At 38.2% G+C, this 7,500-nt stretch overlaps 1 protein-coding gene across 1 annotated transcript in view; it reads right to left on the minus strand.

The window, feature by feature from the left end:
• Positions 1 to 6,771: 6,771 nt before the first annotated feature.
• The window catches only part of LOC115223384, a 137,388-nt gene continuing 136,659 nt past the window's right edge, over positions 6,772 to 7,500 (minus strand). The window contains exon 15 of the transcript XR_005003537.1: positions 6,772 to 7,500. This exon is cut by the window's right edge and continues 1,283 nt beyond it. The gene's annotated coding sequence lies outside the window, so the exon portion shown is untranslated.

The following is a 7,500-nucleotide window of genomic DNA, read 5'->3' on the forward strand; positions in this document are numbered from 1 at the left end:
TTGTTACCATTCTGTTGTCCAAACTAGCTATAGTCCTATACTTAATCCATAGCATTGATTGTTACCATTCTGTTGTCCAAACTAGCTTAGTCCTATATTTAATCCGTAGCATTTTGTTGTTACCATTCTGTTGTCCAAACTAGCTCTAGTCCTATATTAAATCCATAGCAGTTTATTGTTACCATTCTGTTGTCCAAACTAGCTATAGTCCTCTATTAATAAATCCGTATAGCTATAGTCCTATATTTAATCCATACTGTTTGATTGTTACCATTCTGTTGTCCAAACTAGCTATAGTCTCTTATTTAATTCCATAGCAGTTGATTGTTACCATTCTGTTGTCCAAACTAGTTATATCCTATATTTAATCCGTAAGCAGTTGATTGTACCATTTTTCTGTTGTCGAAACTAGCTATAGTCCTATATTTAATCCGTAGCAGTTGATTGTTACCATTCTGTTGTCCAAACTAGCTATAGTCCTATATTTAATCCATAGCAGTTGATTGTTACCATTCTGTTGTCCAAACTAGCTATAGTCCTATATTTAATCCATAGCAGTTGATTGTTGCCATTCTGTTGTCCAAACTAGCTATAGTCCTATATTTAATCCATAGCAGTTGATTGTTACCATTCTGTTGTCCAAACTAGCTATAGTCCTATATTTAATCCGTAGCAGTTGATTGTTACCATTCTGTTGTCCAAACTAGCTATAGTCCTATATTTAATCCATAGCAGTTGATTGTTACCATTCTGTTGTCCAAACTAGCTATAGTCCTATATTAATCCATAGCAGTTGATTGTTACCATTCTGTTGTCCAAACTAGCTATAGTCCTATATTTAATCCATAGCAGTTGATTGTTACCATTCTGTTGTCCAAACTAGCTATAGTCCTTTATTTAATCCATAGCAGTTGATTGTTACCATTCTGTTGTCCAAACTAGCTACAGTCCTGTATTTAATCCATAGCAGTTGATTGTTGCCATTCTGTTGTCCAAACTAGCTATAGTCTTATATTTAATCCATAGCAGTTGATTGTTACCATTATGTTGTCCAAACTAGCTATAGTCCTATATTTAATCCATAGCTATAGTCCTATATTTAATCCATAGCAGTTGATTGTTACCATTCTGTTGTCCAAACTTGCTATAGTTCTTTATTTAATCCATAGCAGTTGATTGTTACCATTCTGTTGTCCAAACTAGCTATAGTCCTATATTTAATCCGTAGCAGTTGATTGTTACCATTCTGTTGTCCAAACTAGCTATAGTCCTATATTTAATCCATAGCAGTTGATTGTTACCATTCTGTTGTCCAAACTAGCTATAGTCCTATATTTAATCCATATCAGTCGATTGTTACCATTCTGTTGTCCAAACTAGCTATAGTCCTATTTTTAATCCATAGCAGTTGATTGTTACCATTCTGTTGTCCAAACTAGCTATAGTCCTATATTTAATCCATAGCAGTTGATTGTTACCATTCTGTTGTCCAAACTAGCTATAGTCCTATATTTAATCCGTATCAGTTGATTGTTGCCATTCTGTTGTCCAAACTAGCTATAGTCCTATATTTAATCCATAGCAGTTGATTGTTACCATTCTGTTGTCCAAACTAGCTATAGTCCTATATTTAATCCATAGCAGTTGATTGTTACCATTCTGTTGTCCAAACTAGCTATAGTCCTATATTTAATCCATAGCAGTTGATTGTTGCCATTCTGTTGTCCAAACTAGCTATAGTCCTCTATTTAATCCATAGCAGTTGATTGTTACCATTCTGTTGTCCAAACTAGCTATAGTCCTATATTTAATCTGTAGCAGTTGATTGTTACCATTCTGTTGTCCAAACTAGCTATAGTCCTATATTTAATCCATAGCAGTTGATTGTTACCATTCTGTTGTCCAAACTAGCTATAGTCCTATATTTAATCCGTAGCAGTTGATTGTTACCATTCTGTTGTCCAAACTAGCTATAGTCCTATATTTAATCCATAGCAGTTGATTGTTACCATTCTGTTGTCCAAACTAGCTATAGTCCTATATTTAATCCATAGCAGTTGATTGTTACCATTCTGTTGTCCAAACTAGCTATAGTCCTATATTTAATCCATAGCAGTTGATTGTTGCCATTCTGTTGTCCAAACTAGCTATAGTCCTATATTTAATCCGTAGCAGTTGATTGTTACCATTCTGTTGTCCAAACTAGCTATAGTCCTATATTTAATCCGTAGCAGTTGATTGTTACCATTCTGTTGTCCAAACTAGCTATAGTCCTATATTTAATCCATAGCAGTTGATTGTTACCATTCTGTTGTCCAAACTAGCTATAGTCCTATATTTAATCGTAGCAGCAGTGATTGTTACCATTCTGTTGTCCAAACTAGCTATAGTCCTATATTTAATCCATAGCAGTTGATTGTTACCATTCCGTTGTCCAAACTAGCTATAGTCCTATATTTAATCCGTAGCAGTTGATTGTTACCATTCTGTTGTCCAAACTAGCTATAGTCCTATATTTAATCCATAGCAGTTGATTGTTACCATTCTGTTGTCCAAACTAGGTATTGTCCTATATTTAATCCATAGCAGTTGATCGTTGCCATTCTGTTGTCCAAACTAGCTATAGTCCTATATTTAATCCGTAGCAGTTGATTGTTACCATTCTGTTGTCCAAACTAGCTATAGTCCTATATTTAATCCATAGCAGTTAATTGTTGCCATTCTGTTGTCCAAACTAGCTATAGTCCTATATTTAATCCATAGCAGTTGATTGTTACCATTCTGTTGTCCAAACTAGCTATAGTCCTATATTTAATCCGTAGCAGTTGATTGTTACCATTCTGTTGTCCAAACTAGCTATAGTCCTATATTTAATCCATAGCAGTTGATTGTTACCATTCTGTTGTCCAAACTAGCTATAGTCCTATATTTAATCCATAGCAGTTGATTGTTACCATTCTGTTGTCCAAACTAGCTATAGTCCTATATTTAATCCATAGCTATAGTCCTATATTTAATCCATAGCAGTTGATTGTTACCATTCTGTTGTCCAAACTAGCTATAGTCCTATATTTAATCCATAGCAGTTGATTGTTGCCATTCTGTTGTCCAAACTAGCTATAGTCCTATATTTAATCCGTAGCAGTTGATTGTTACCATTCTGTTGTCCAAACTAGCTATAGTCCTATATTTAATCCATAGCAGTTGATTGTTACCATTCTGTTGTCCAAACTAGCTATAGTCCTATATTTAATCCGTAGCAGTTGATTGTTACCATTCTGTTGTCCAAACTAGCTATAGTCCTATATTTAATCCATAGCAGTTGATTGTTACCATTCTGTTGTCCAAACTAGCTATAGTCCTATATTTAATCCATAGCAGTTGATTGTTTCCATTCTGTTGTCCAAACTAGCTATAGTCCTATATTTAATCCATAGCTATAGTCCTATATTTAATCCATAGCTATAGTCCTATATTTAATCCTGAATTATTTCATGGTACATAAAATGCACTTTTTACTAAAAATAAAAAAAAACCTCAGAACATTATCCTGGGCCACCCCGAATCTAATTTTATCCCCCATTGCTCATTAACTTTATTCCAGATGCTCTCTTCTACCTAACCCGACTCCAGAAAGGTAATATTTACTTAAGCATTATTATTTCGCATAAAAATGTTTCTTGCTGTCTCCTGCTGCATCTAAATTATTTTTCTTGTTTTGTAATTTACTGCCAAATTGTTTTCAATATTAAATGTTTTAAAGCATTTTCCCCCGAAATATGAGCATCTGAAATCAAGATACATCGAACGTACCTGTGTGTCTTTTTATGTCATCAAATATGGTAATTATTCTCCTAATTGTGACACTGCTTGCTTGTTCCACTTGAACCTCTGTGTGTCTGTGTATGTGTGTTGTGTTCCCAATATGGTTCTGGGTTCAGACCCACTGCATAGCACCTTCAGCAAGTGTCTTTTACTATATTCTTGGGTCAATCAGAACCTTGTGAGTGGATTTGGCAGATAGAAACTGAAAGAACCTTATTGAGTGTGTATGTATATATATATGTACATTTGTGTGCCTTTGTGTCTGTATTTGTCTCTCACCACTGCTTGACAACCAGTGTTTGTGTCCCTGTAACTTAGCAGTTTGACAAAGGAGACTGATAGAATAAGGACCAGGTTTTACAAGAGAAAATAATAAGTACTGGGATCAATTTGTTGGACTAAAACTCTTCAAGTTGGTGCCCCAGCATGACCACAGTCTAATGACTGAAACAAGTAAAAGATATATATAGACTAATTGACCTAGGGATTGAACTTACACCCTCCAGGTAATGTATGAAGTATGGCTGAAAAGTTCATAGGTTGACAATGAAGGAGTGATGCTAGAGCTGAGAAATCTTGCATGCATTCATTTCAGCTCTTCTTTTTAATATCTGCATTGTTTCTTTCCAGGTAAACTGACACCTGACGGTTCAAAAAAGACTTCAAAATTAATTAGTACCAACTTCTCTTAAAAATGGACAAAATTTGGCATCAAGTAGCTGTAGAGAATGGGCTTAAGCCCCTAACGACATGTTGATATGATTGCTACATTAAGGGATGACACTACAGCTTCAGTTTAGCTCCGAAAGATATCCATGTTGATGTTGTGGCTACACTGGAGGATGACTCTCCAGCTTTATCAACAGTGCAAAATTGGGAAGCTGAATTCAGGAGGCGAAGGGTAAGTCTTGAGGATGACCCAAGGTTTGGACGTCCTGCAAGTGGCACCGTTGAGAAAAACATTTATCATGTTCACCACATGCTGATGGATGACAGGAGATTGACTTTAAATCAAAAAGCCAATGCTGCTAGCATATTCTGCACAATGACAAAGGTTTCTGCTTTGTGGGTGCCATGTTGTGTGACACGAAACCAAAAGTGCACCAGGCTGATCACATCACTGGTAAATCTGACATTGCTTGAGCCAGATCCAGCTGGTTTCCTTGAATGTTTCTTCATTCAGGATGAGTGTTGGCTTCATCACTTTGACCCAGAGACAATCCATGCAGTGGAAACACCCCTCCTCACCTGCCCCAAACAAAGCCACGGTCGTTTCATCTGCAGGGAAGGTGATGGCCTCAGTATTTCGGGGATGCAAAAGGCATTGTGTTTATTGACTATCTTCAAAAACCCAGACCATCAACGGAAAGTCCTATGTCAATTTGCTGGGGGTAGTTTTGGAAGGCAATCAAGACCAAACACCCAGGAAGACTGACAAAAGGGGTCTTGTTTCATTAGGAAAATGCTCCAGCACACAAGTCCTTGGTTTCAATGGTTGCTGTGTATAATTGTAGCTTTGAACTCGTTGATCACTGTCCCTAAGTCTCCTTATTTAGCCCCATCTGTCCCTCAACATGAAAAAAGCACTTTGCAGTGATGATGACATCATGTCTGCAGTTGATGACTTTTTTTTTTAACCAACAGGATAGAAAGCTTCTTCACCAATGGGATCCAAGCACTGCAACACCAATGGAAGAAGTGTGTGGATCGTAAGAGGGATTGTGTTGAAAAATAAACTCCATTCGGCCACGTTCCATGAGGGTGTCTTGGTCAGCCTTTGAACTTTTTAGCTGACCCTTTTACAACTCATTAGCATTTCCCTTCACCTACCTGTTAATCGTTTAATCTCTATTTCTTGGTCTCACAGGAGAACCTGTCCTAGAAATCATAAACTTTAAACCTAACTTGTATTTTCTTATTTCATTTCAGTCATTGAACAAACTCCCATGCTGGAGCACCGCCCTGAAGACTGGTAGAATAAGGACCAGGTTTTACAAGAGAAAATAATTAGGACTGGGATCAATTTGTTGGACTAAAACTCTTCAAGTTGGTTCCCCAGCATGACCAAACAAATTGGGATCCCAGTACTTATTCCATGTTACAAGGATGTAAACAAACCAACACTGATTGTCAAGTGGTGGTGGTGGTGGCTTCCACACAGTTTTCATTTCTCACATTCAATAACAAAGGATTGGTTGGCCCAAGGTTATAGTAGAAGATAAAGGTGCCATGCCTTGGGACTGAACTTGAAACCACACGACCACATTGTTGCTTTCTTTCTTTCTTGAACCCTAGGGTTTGGTATTTGTTGCTATTTCTAGCATCTTATCCTCCAGAAAGAGATTATCTCTCATCGGTTTCAAGTGACACAAACTGGAGATTAGTAGCAAACCACAAGGTTTGTTGTGTTTCTGAAAAAGATTTCAGCTGAGAGGAAGGAAACATTTTTTTGGCCCGAAGGGAGTTGAAAGTTCATAGGAACCCCTTAGAGCTGCTGAAATAGAGAATGAGACTTGGATATTTTGGTTTCAAATTTTAGCACAAGTCCTGGGAAGGGGTTTAGTCGATTAGATCGATCCCCACCCCATCAGTACACAACCAGAGCTTATTTCATTGACTCTGATAGGATGAGAGACAAAGTTGTCCTTGGCTGAATTTGAACTCTGAACGTTTGAGCAGATAAGATACTGCAAAGCACTTTGCACGCGAATGGTTCTTCCATTCCCTGCCGCCACCAGATGATGGTGGTGGTGCTTAATGAAGTCCTTGACGTAGACCCACGAAGGTGGAAATGAAAAAAGACCAGTTGTTATCGGCTGGAACGTTGTCCACCTCAGGTCAGCTGGATCATGGACGGCTTTGCTGGGGGAGATTAAACAAACGGACAACTAAGACAAGAATAACAACAACAACAACAGAAAAGAAAAAATGTCCAAACATCAGACGTTGATCGTTATTTACATTTAATGTCTTGTTTCGATTCGTTTCTGTAAAGAGGAAAAAAAAAGACAAATAGGAGCGCCCCCCTCCCCCCACCCTCGTGTGGGCGGGGGCGGGGCGGGGGTGGGTCGTGTCTTATTCTTAGTATTTCTTTTTCCTTTTCTTTACTTAACATTTTGTTTCCATTTGTTGTTCTTCTTGATGTTGTGTTTCATGACACAATTAGACATATTCCATGACTTTTGACCCTTTCTGGGGGACGGGGACGACGTAGAGAGGTCACCTTTTTCCTTATATACCATTGTCTCATCTGGTATTCAGTTCTGTCTGCCACATTTTGGAACTGAATTTGTTCCACTGTGGTGGTGGCCCTTACCTTTTACTCCCGTTGATTGCCCTGTGGGGTTTCAGGTAAGAACCCAAAGTGACCCGAGTTTGTTAGGGAGAGGGACAAGGGAGAGCACTCTGACAGCAGACACTGTCTATGCTTCCCCCCCACCCACTCCCTTTCTCTCATCTCTCCACTGTCCCCAATTTTTTTAAAGGGTTTTCTGGTTGTTTATCATTTTGTATGTTTTGGTGGTTTCTTTTTTGATTTTTTTTTTCACTTGTTGTTACTGTTTTGAGTTGGTAGATTCAGGAGGTGTATGGTGGTGGCGGTGGTGGCGGCGGCGGTGGTGATATGATGGTAGTTGTGGTGGTGGTGGTGGTGGTGGAGGGGGCAATGGTTGCAAC

The sequence above is a fragment of the Octopus sinensis genome, linkage group LG23 (genome assembly GCF_006345805.1).
Source record: "Octopus sinensis linkage group LG23, ASM634580v1, whole genome shotgun sequence".
NCBI classification, from domain to species: domain Eukaryota; kingdom Metazoa; phylum Mollusca; class Cephalopoda; order Octopoda; family Octopodidae; genus Octopus; species Octopus sinensis.